Source organism: Bos taurus, chromosome 1 (assembly GCF_002263795.3).
Source record: "Bos taurus isolate L1 Dominette 01449 registration number 42190680 breed Hereford chromosome 1, ARS-UCD2.0, whole genome shotgun sequence".
Taxonomy (NCBI): domain Eukaryota; kingdom Metazoa; phylum Chordata; class Mammalia; order Artiodactyla; family Bovidae; genus Bos; species Bos taurus.
This window is the reverse complement of record NC_037328.1, coordinates 60,463,703-60,475,032: the sequence shown is the minus strand read 5'-3', so window position 1 is coordinate 60,475,032 and position 11,330 is coordinate 60,463,703.

Genomic DNA, 11,330 nt, shown 5'->3' with positions numbered 1-11,330 from the left:
ACAAAGGTTAGCTGAAGTCTTTAGTATACACCACCCTTTACTGATCTTGTGAAAAACCACTTGTGTCTCAATCAGCATTGTCCCCCAGCTGATTTGAGATTCTATTTCCTTTAAGTCACAGAAGCTTCATGTTAAAAAGTTAACACCAGCTGTAGGCTTTGCTATCAAGTCAGAAGTTTCTTAGTAACCCAGAAGAAATTCCTTCTTATACACTCCCATTTTCTACCCCCTTTATACCCATCTATTTAAAAATACATTCAAAGCAGTAGGTGAGATTGGGGAAAAGGTGAGTCTATGATTTCTTAAGGAAAGGACCATGTCTTTTCCACTCTTGTGATTCTTTCAGACCTGGCATGGTAAAAGACCCCAGTGGCTTAGCAAACATTTGTCAAAATAGAATTGAAGCATGTTCAATGCAACCAACAAATTTAGTCCATATGGAATTCTTTTCTACCAATCACTATAACCTCACCACAGCTGTGGAAGATTCCTGAATTTAAAACTTTGGAACAAAAGGCAGATCCCTCCCTTACACATACACAAAAATTGTTACACAAATATGGAAACTTGGCTGCCTAGAGTCCCAAGACTGAAGTTGAAATGGTGTTTGTTGTGAAGAGGAAAAGGTCCTCTTTCCACTTTCTACCTAAGTTGTTCTCTTCTACTCCCCAGACTGGCAACTGGACAGTTAGGGTAGATTTCCATCAGTCAAAGGTATTTCCTGACCAAAGAATCTCAAACTATTGAGGAGGTATAGTGAACCCAGGGAGCTGTATGTGAGAACATGGATGGAAATGATGCACCAGCTAACTGAACAATCTCTGCTAGCTGATTTGGCATGTATTTTAAAACAAGACATTAAGTTTTCACTCCATAAGATAGTGTGAAATTTTCACTGGTCATGTTATCTTTACTTTGTATCACTCTATCTGCTCACCCTGTCCTATTGAATCTCCCAGATCAGACTGGACATCCACTGATCAGGTAGCAAAGGTTCCTATTTCCCAAAGAACCTCTACCTCAGGTTCTGCATGCCTGGAGAAGATGTTCCTACTAATGGGAGCAAATCCAGAGGTGGACATGATCAAAAACCTCAAAATCAGAAAGGATGCTGGTCTGGTTAAGAGAAATGGTACAGTTTTAGCTCCAAGTAGCTCCATCCTTAGAGAAGGAAATGGCAACTCACTCCAGTGTTCTTGCCTGGAGAATCCCAGGGACGGGGGAGCCTGGTGGGTTGCCGTCTATGGAGTCACACAGAGTCAGACACGACTGAAGTGACTTAGCAGTAGCAGCAGCTCCATCTTAAAAGCCTTCCAAAGCTCCTGGGCAACTGTCAATGAAAAAAATGTGGCAGCAACCACAGGCTCCATCCATAGACCTGTATTCTGTAAACACTTTGGCTCCAAATCCTCAGACTATGAAGATGCCTTTCTATCCTTTCATTATTTTCTGGCTTCCAGATAATTAGCCTAACTTGCTCTACTGAGTTTTTACCTTAATATATAAGCTCCCAAGCTCTGAACCAACAATCCTGAGATTACATTGCCTTCAAGTAGCATTGGTTCTCCCCCAGATACATTATTATTTGAGTAAATTCTGAAAGAAAAAGAGAAAACAAAAGCTCCCAGAACCAAGAGGACTCACCAGGGGAAGGAATGAGTATTCCTACTGGATGAAGTCACTTCCTACAAACAAGAGAGTTAGATTTCACACTTGAAAAACTCCTTATAAACATGCTTACTGCATCTGGCTAATCCCTCCCCATGTAGCTCTTCCTAGCATGTACCAGCTACCCTGCTCTGAACTGACTTAGCCTGGAGAGGTATATAGCTGAGCCAAGAAACTAGAAGGTCCAGGAGGCCTGAGTCATAACCATTAAATACACATGGGCTCTCCCAACACACAGACATCCCTTGACCCTATCCTGGTCACCATGCAGCCACATTCAGAGACCTGGAGAAACTGTTTTAGGGCATCACTAGAGATGCCATAAAGAAAGGTATAGAGCTCTCCCTGGGCATCTATTAATCCTTCATTAGACAAACTCCATCTTCCCATGAGAAAGCCCAAACTAGGCCTCTTGATGTTCAGGAAGGATCAGGTATTCATTCCTAAGTAGCAACATCCTGGTATTTTTCCCTCTTTGATCCTAATCTGTGATAGAATAATGGTACTTTCACAAAGACTGTATTTGGATATTAACCAGTTGAACTACCATTAACTCGAACTGTTTGATTTTGATTCACATCCGAAATGAACACTGAAAAGAAACAAGAGATGCCAACCACAGGAGAGTCAGTTTCCAAGTATGGTCAGCGTTAACAAGGCAGGCCTGAAGTCCCCAGACTGTAGTGACATTGACCTTCACTGTGAATCCCTTTTTCTTGACTTTGCCTACAGACACTACATGTGAACTGCAATGAACTGAACTTTTCTTTTTCTGTTTAAAGCACCTTAAGTAGACAAAAAGCTCCTCCTCTTCCCAAAGTCCTTTTGAAAACAAGAAGTAGTAAAACCAGAGGTTAAAACAAAATTCCTGATAGATACAGTCTCTGTTTTCATTAGCATTTTAAATGGTTATTTTTAATGGTACATTTAACTAAAGCTAACTTATCCATGGGAAGAGAATGTAGCCATTAAGTTCAGCATCTGTTAAACAAACTGAGGCTCCACATCCAGTAATGCATGATTATAAAACCAAGAATATTACATGCTAACAGCAGACTCATTAGCATTAATTGCTGCATTTAGTCCCACTTAAAACGTCCTGCATATATAACATTTGCTAAGTACATTATCCTTTTTGAAATGAATACCCCCTAAAATATCATCACATAAATAACAAAAGAACTAACTGGAGATCAACACGTGTGATGTAGTGGTGAGAAGGAAGGAAAGCTAATGAAGACATCCGTGGCCAGTCGAGATGGAGAAAGAAAACCACCATTTGTTGACATGGTGCAAAATTCAACCTGGAAAGGGAGGTGCGTGCAGAAGAATGTGGCAGCTACAGATGCAAGGTTACTGCTTAGTAATTAACAAGTGGTTCAGTAGGACTGGTGGGAAAACACTCTGGAGAAATATGAAGACCACTCTGGAGAAATACGAAGATACCAACCACTGTGGTGTTCGTTCTTCATGAAGAGGCTGTGGTGGACTGGGCACCATGCTCAGTTATTCACTTGTTCCCTGAAGGCAATCTTGGATCCACTGGAGTTCAAATCTGGCTGGAAAGACAGATATTTAACAATGGTTTATAAGTCAATTCTTTCATGATGCAGATATGCAATTTTAATGACCCTTTCAGAGTCCTGCTCTCTGGCCAGACTATGAATGCCTAGAGCTGGGTTCAAGTTAAATTGGGATCCCTAAGAGATGGGACTGTGAACATGGTTTACGAAGAGAAGACACAGCTCTTCAGAACTCTTTTTTATGTGCTGTGTCCTGATTCCTCCTTTTCTTTTTAAACTATTTGATTCTTAGGGAGAGCGAAGGGGAGGGGTGGTGAAGGGAAAGGTAGGAGAAGAAATGGGTTATTATAGGATTATATGAAATCGTGTGTATGAAACATTGTAAAGCACTGTAAATTTTAAAAAATCTTTCATTCAATTAAAAAAAAACTATTTGATTCTGAACTATACTTCCTGCTCCATTCTCTCTTTCATACACACACACAATGTTTTCTTAACTTTAAGCTTCATGCTGTCCTCCAACATTATCCCCTCTGGAATTTTCCCCATTTATTATCTGTCACTGAAAAGACAGGGTTAGTGTTTTGGCTACTCTCTTGTCAACACACCATTTGTGTAATCATTCATCACCCAAGTATTTGTTGGCTCTCACTACTTGCTGGGTGCTCTGCTAAGTGCTGGGAGGCCCTTGTGAGTGAAGAGGAATACTGTTGTTGTTGTTGTTGTTTTTGATCCTCATCTCCAGCTGCTTCCTCAAGCTTCAGGTTGAGAGAGATGTTTTGAAAGATGTTAAGTGAGATGCCATTGTGTCTGTAAATCAGCACTGCATAGCGGAAGAACTGCTTACGATGATCATGTGGGATGTGACATGGGATTGCTTTAAGGAACTGGAGATGATGTGTCTGAAAGCAAATTTCGTGAGTGTTTTTTTCCATCTTTACAAAGGCGCAGAGCTTCATCCCACTGAAAGCTGGTTAGGGAAAAGGAGGAAAAGGAAAAAGACCTTACTGAAAAATAAATTGCTATCATTGGCACAGAAGGGTGTCATAAAGATTATTCAGGAACCCCAAATCAAGAGTAGGACTGAATTCCATTTGGAGGTGAACATAGTGTGGGAAAGGGAAAGATTTTAAGGAAATACATTGTTGACAGTGGTGATAAATAAACCATTTTCAAGCCCACATATTTTATACACATTTTTTTCTTGAATCATCATTTGAATTCTATATGACTATTTATATTATTCCTTCCATCGTGTATAGAAAGAAACTGAATCTTTCATAGCTAAATGATAGCCCAAAGGCAGTGAATAGACTGGAATCTAAACTCAGATTATATACCTCCACAGGCACTGCTCTTTAACCACAATATTATCTCCGAGCACAAGGGAAAGTTACCATTCGGAAGATTCACTATAAAATATCATATATTGAAGCAGCACATATCATTTCACAGAACTTTTTTACATAATTATCTCAGGGCATCAAATAGTAATAATGCAATAATAATTAAAGGTGGGATAATAAGAGTTAGTACATGTTTCATAGATAAGGAAACCAAGCCTCAGAAAATTAACTGCCTGGCCAACATCACAGAGCTGGCAGGATAGTGATACCCTAGGTCCTGATCTCTATGCCTTTTGGTCTAATATTAGACCTCTCTCCCTGTAAAGAAACCTGAGCACCAAAGAATTGATGCTTTTGAACTATGGTGTTGGAGGAGACTCTTGAAAGTCCCTTGGACTGCAAGGAGATCCAACCAGTCCATCCTAAAGCAGATCAGTCTTGGGTGTTCATTGGAAGGACTGATGTTGAAGCTGAAACTCCAGTACTTTGGCCACCTGATGCAAAGAGCTGACTCACTGGAAAAGGCCCTCATGCTGGGAAAGGTTGAAGGCGTGAGGAGAAGGGGACGACAGAGGATAAGATGGTTGGATGGCATTACCGACTTAACGGACATGGGTTTGGGTGAACTCCAGGAGTTGGTGATGGACAGAGAGGCCTGGAGTGCTGTGGTTCATGGGGTCGCAAAGAGTCAGACACGACTGAGCGACTGAACTGAAATGAACTCCCTGTGGAACTTGGAAGAGAACACTTAATGGCCTGCTTTACTAGCCCATGTGAATTTGCTTGGAGGGAGTTATGGGCTGAATAGTGTCCCCCCAAAATTCATAGTTGAAGCTCTAAATACCCCCCCCCAGGACCTTGGAATATGACTGTGTTTGGCAATAGGGCCTTTAAAGAGGCAATCAAAGTTAACTGGGGTCCTAAGTGTGGGGCCTGAATTCAATATGAATGGTTTCCTTATAAAAAGAAGAGACAGAACGGATGCAAACACAGAGGAAAAAGACCATATGACGACAGAGCAAGTATGTGGCCATTTGAGAGTCAAGGAAAGACCTTAGGAGAAACCAATCCAGCTGGCACTTTGATCTTGGACTTCCAGCCTCCAGAAGTATAAGAAAATTAATTTCTGTTGATTAAGTCACCCAGTCTGTGGTATTCTGTTTCAGTAGTCTCAGCAATCTAGTACAGAAAGCAGGCTTATTGGTCCATGTTAGATTTTTGCTAAATGTTTTTTATGTTTCAACCCTAGGGTGACAATTACTATATATGCTAAGTCACTTTAATCATGTCCAACTCTTTGTAGCCCCATGAACTGTAGCCCACCAACCTTCTCTGTCCATGAGATTCTCCAGGAAAGAATACTGGAGTGGGTTGCCATGCCCTCCTCCAGGGGATCTTCTCAACCCAGGGATGGAATCCACATCTTTTATGTCTCCTGCATTGGCAGGAGTATCCATATATGTAGAATCTAGAAAAATTGTACAAATGAACCTATTTGCAAAGAAGAAACAGAGACACAGATGTAGAGAACAAATGTATGGCCACCAAGGGGAGAATGGGAAGGTAGGATGAATCAGGAGAATGGGATTGACATATATACACTATTGATACTGTTTATAAAATAGATAACTGAGAACATACTGTGTAGCACAGAGAATGCTACTCAATGCTCTGTGGTAACCAAAATAAGAAGGAAATCCAAAAAAGAGAAGATATATGTATAAGTACAAAAGATTCATTTTTCTGTAAAGCACAAACTAATACAATATTGTAAAGCAACTATACTCCAATAAAAATTTTAAAAAAAGACAAGAAACATTAGTATGCATGTGTGTGTGAGCTGCTATGTGCTGCATCACTGTCATGTCTGACTCTTTGCAACACCATGGACTGTAGCCTGCCAGGCTGCTCTGTCCATGGGGATTCTCCAGGCAAGAATACTGCACTGGGTTTCCATGCCCTCCTCCAAAGGATCTTCCCAACCCAGGGATCAAATCCAGGTCTCCCATATTGCAGGCAGATTCTTTACTGTCTGAGCCACTGGGGAAGGGTGGTTAATAAACATATTGTGAGACTATACACACACACACACACACACACATGCATACTACATTTCCACTCTCAATAGAGTTAAGAGAGTGTCCCACCCCAGCTCCACAACATAGATCCACAGATTTATCTGAATTCTGTGAGAAGAGCTCTCATCATGGCCCAGCTCTGAGCATAGAGCTGAGAAGCACTCACCAACCACTCAGTAAATTGTCAATAGATTCAGCTTGTCACAGCTTCAAAGAAACCCAGCTAAAGGATGGCTTCCATGGCTGAACCTCTGATGGAAGATGGTAAGAAAATGTATTTCCCCTAAACTCAGAAACAATACAGGGGCACCCACTCTCACTACTACTATTGAACACAGTTTTAGAAGTTTTAGCCACAGTAATCAGAGAAGAAAAAGAAATAAAAGGAATCCAGATTGGAAAAGAAGTAAAACTCTCACTGTTTGCAGATGACATGATCCTCTACACAGAAATCCCTAAGGACACCACCAGAAAATTACTAGAGTTAGTCAATGAATATAGTAAAGTTGCAGGATATAAAATTAATTCACAGAAATCCCTTGCATTCCTATACGCTAACAATGAGGAAACAGAGAAATTAAGGAAACAATCCCATTCACCATTGCAATGAAAAGAATAAAATACTTAGAAATAAATCTACCTAAAAAAACAAAAGACCTGTATGTAGAAAATGATAAAACACTGATGAAAGAAACCAAAGATGACACAAATAGATGGAGAAATATACCATGTCCATGGATCAGAAGAATCAATATAGTGAAAATGAGTATACTAGCCAAAGCAGTCTATAGAGTCAATGCAATCCCTATCAAGCTACCAATGGTATTTTTCACAGAACTAGAACAAATAGTTTCACAAATTGTATGGAAACACAAAAAACCTCAAATAGCCAAAGCAATCTTGAGAAAGAAGAATGGAACTGGAGGAATCAACCTGCCTGACTTGAGACTATACTACAAAGCTACAGTCATCAAGACAGTTTGGCACAAAGATAGAAATATAAATCAATGGAACAAAACAGAAAGCCCAGAGATAAATCCATGCACCTATGGACACCTTATCTTTGTCAAAGGAGGCAAAAATATACACTGGAGAAAAGATAATCTCTTTAACAAGTGGTGCTGGGAAAATTGGTCAACTGCCTGTAAAAGAATGAAAGTAGAACACTTTCTAACACCACACACAAAAATAAACTCAAAATTAATTAAAGATCTAAATGTAAGACCAGAAACTATAAAACTCCTAGAGGAAAACATAGGCAAAATACTCTCTGACATAAATCACAGCAAATCCTCTATGACCCGCCTTCCAAAGTAATGGAAATAAAAGTAAAAATAAACAAATGGGACCTAATTAAACTTAAAAGCTTTTGCACAATGAAGGAAACTATAAACAAGGTAAAAAGATATCCTTCAGAATGGGAGAAAATAATAGCAAACAAAGCAACTGACAAAGAATTAATCTCAAAAATATATAAGCAGCTCATGCAGCTCAATACCAGAAAAATAAATGCCCAATCAAAAAAATGGGCCAAAGAACTAAACATACATTTCTCCAAAGAAGACACGCAGATGGCTAACAAACACATGAAAAGATGTTCAACATCACTCATTATCAGAGAAATGCAAATCAAAATCACAATGAGGTACCATCTCATGCCAGTCAGAATGGCTGCTATCAAAAAGTCTACAAACAATAAACACTGGAGAGGGTGTGGAGAAAAGGGAACTCTCTTACACTGTTGGTGGGAACGCAAACTAATGGAGCCACTATGGAGAACAGTGTGGATTTCCTTTAAAAAACTGGAAATAGAACTGCCATATGACCCAGCAATCCCACTGCTGGGCTTACACACTGGGGAAACGAGACTTGAAAAAGACACGTGTACCCCAATGTTCATCACAGCACTGTTTACAGTAGGACATGGAAGCAACCTAGATGTCAATCGGCAGACAAATGGATAAGAAAATGGTGGTACATATACACAATGGAATATTGCTCAGCTATTAAAAAGAATGCATTTGAATCCATTCTAATGAAGTGGATGAAACTGGAGCATATTATACAGAGTGAAGTAAGTGAGAAAGAAAAACACCAATATAGTATATTAAAGCATATATATGGAATTTAGAAAGATGGTAACGATGATCCTATATGTGAGACAGCAAAAGAAACACAGATGTAAAGAACAGACTTTTGGACTCTGGGAGAAGGCAAGGGTGAGATGATTTGAGAGAAGAGCATTGAAACATGTATATTACCATATGTGAAACAGATGACCAGTCCAAGTTCAATGTATGAAACAGGACACTCAAAGCTGGTGTGAGGTGGGAAGAGGTTTTGGGGTGGGGGACACATGTACACCCGTGGCTGATTCACATCAATGTATGGCAAAAACCACCACAATATTGTAAAGTAATTAGCCTTTAACTAATATAAATTAATTAATTTAAAAAATAAAAAAAAGAAAATGCACTAAGCAGATTCAAGCAGAAACAGCTGTCAAAAAAGAGGAAGTGAAATGTAAATGTTCAAACATTAGGAAGATAATTAAAGAATTATTCAACAATGGGAGTTTAGATTGTTGAATGTTTCTGAAAAGCCTATGGCAAAAACCTATGCTTCTCCTGCACAGTGTTGTCTTGCCCTGGCCCTGGGGAGCATCTTTTGACTCTCATACACTGACAAGAATAATGTGTCTCCCCACTTGATAATAGAAACCATATTATAAAAAGGCTTTGCATTTTGAGGGCCCAACACTGATTAAGGAAAAATCAATGATACCTGTTCCTGTGTTCTTGGTCATATGCTTATGATCAGGTACATAATTTTGGTATGGGTAGCTAAGCTAATGTGTTTAAAACATTTAAAGTTTTTCTCTTCCTATTTCTTATCTGCATCACAATCCATTCAACTCAATGAGAAATAGTTTATCTCCAAACTGCATTCCTAGAATATCCCCAGAATGTTCCAGAATAAGGGTCAAACACCAAGATGACCACTCTGCTGAGAGACCTCTCCAAGTGACCATGAGATGTCCATCCCACCCCCATTCACTCATGCAGATAGGCAACTGCTCCTCATATAGCAAAATTAGCTGTATTGACCAAAACATTTCCAAGAGACCATTTGTTGTGGTGAATGAGTTTGGGCATCACTGCCCACGCCCATATGCATTGATTTATCTCCTGCCAAAACAGTTTTTATCATCCTCTCCAGGCTTTCTAAATGTGACCCCCCTCCCTCAAATCTGGAACCAGACTGGGTAATGTTGACAAAATAGTAACAGAGACTGGGATAGGGAAAATCCCTTTCAACCTTCTCACGGTTTGTATGAGCTATAGCTAGCAGACACCTTGCAAAACCTGTCTCCTTCTGTTGTACTTCTAGAGAAGATGAAAAGGATTAGGTCAGAAGCTACAGATGAGATTCAAAAGAATTCATTTTTGAAGCTCTATGTTGCTGGTGGGCTTTGCTTGGTTTGTTGGTGGAAGACTAGGTGGCAGAAGCCTTTGTGAGCCTGATTGTCATGTACATTGGGATTCTGAGCAGCTACTGGTCTATTTCCCAAAGGACAAGCTAGCACATGGAGGTCAGTGGAGAGAGAGTGAGCACGAAATCTGGATCAGACAACAAAAGCAGATGTGGCTGGTAGCGGCTGGGCAAGGCCAGGCGATAATAAGCCTGCGTGCACCCCGGGTTCTGTCAGACAGGAATGTATGGCATAATTGTTTCTGCCTCTAATGATCTAGTGATGTGGGAGACATAAGAATATTAAAACAAGACAGAAAAATGGAAACTCATTTCTAGCAGCTGCCAAACAAAATGGAATGTAAAATAGGAGAGAGGTATATTGAAATGTTCACAAGGTTCACTTCACTGAAATGAAACTTTCCGTCTCGCAGATGTCAAATCTTCCCCCCTTTTTCATGCGTAAGTCCCTTCCCATTTCTCATCAAATTGTTGCTCCCTACATTCTTTATGCATCCTTTGCTGTCATTCTATTCCCTCATCACTGTCACTTTGCTTCTCTCGCTTCTTAATTTTCTTCCTTTTTTCTATTCCTCTCTCTCCTCTCCATTATCCCGTCACAAACACGCTCTTAAGAGTTTCTCTCTTGCACGCACACACACACACACACACAACCTTCTCATTCATTAGTAATTAATCTGAGAACCACATCTCCTATCCCCAGCAGCTGAATGGAACTGTAAAAATGCTCCCTTTGAAAAACACCCAGAGGTAACGCTGCGGGGGGCTGCAGGTGAGTTGTGGGGTGGGCGCTGCTGCGATGCTCACACCAGCCACCAGGGGGCAGAGGTGAGCGCCGACCAGCGAGTTCCACCGCCAGGCACGCCCGGGATTGCCTGGGAGGCGGGCTCGGAGGGTCGCTGGTTCGGTGTCACCCATCACTGCGGCTGTCAGCCCGCGTAAGAATTCTGCCCGTGTCTCGGGCGAGCACGGCTGGGCCCAGCGAATAAGCAAGCGATTCCTAATGAGTGCAGGCGGGGTGAATTCCGCCTCGGGCCAGTACAGATACCTCTTTTCCAGAAACAAAGGAGTGAGTCATGCTGCCTCTGATAAGGGAAGGAAAAGAGGCAGAGCTGGGCGAATCCGCTGGGTCCCGCAGCCGTGCGTCTCCCCGGCGTTCCTGTTCGCTCCTCTCAGTCTGGGTCCCCGGGGTCTCCTACTCCCCCTCTCCTGGTAGCTGGACC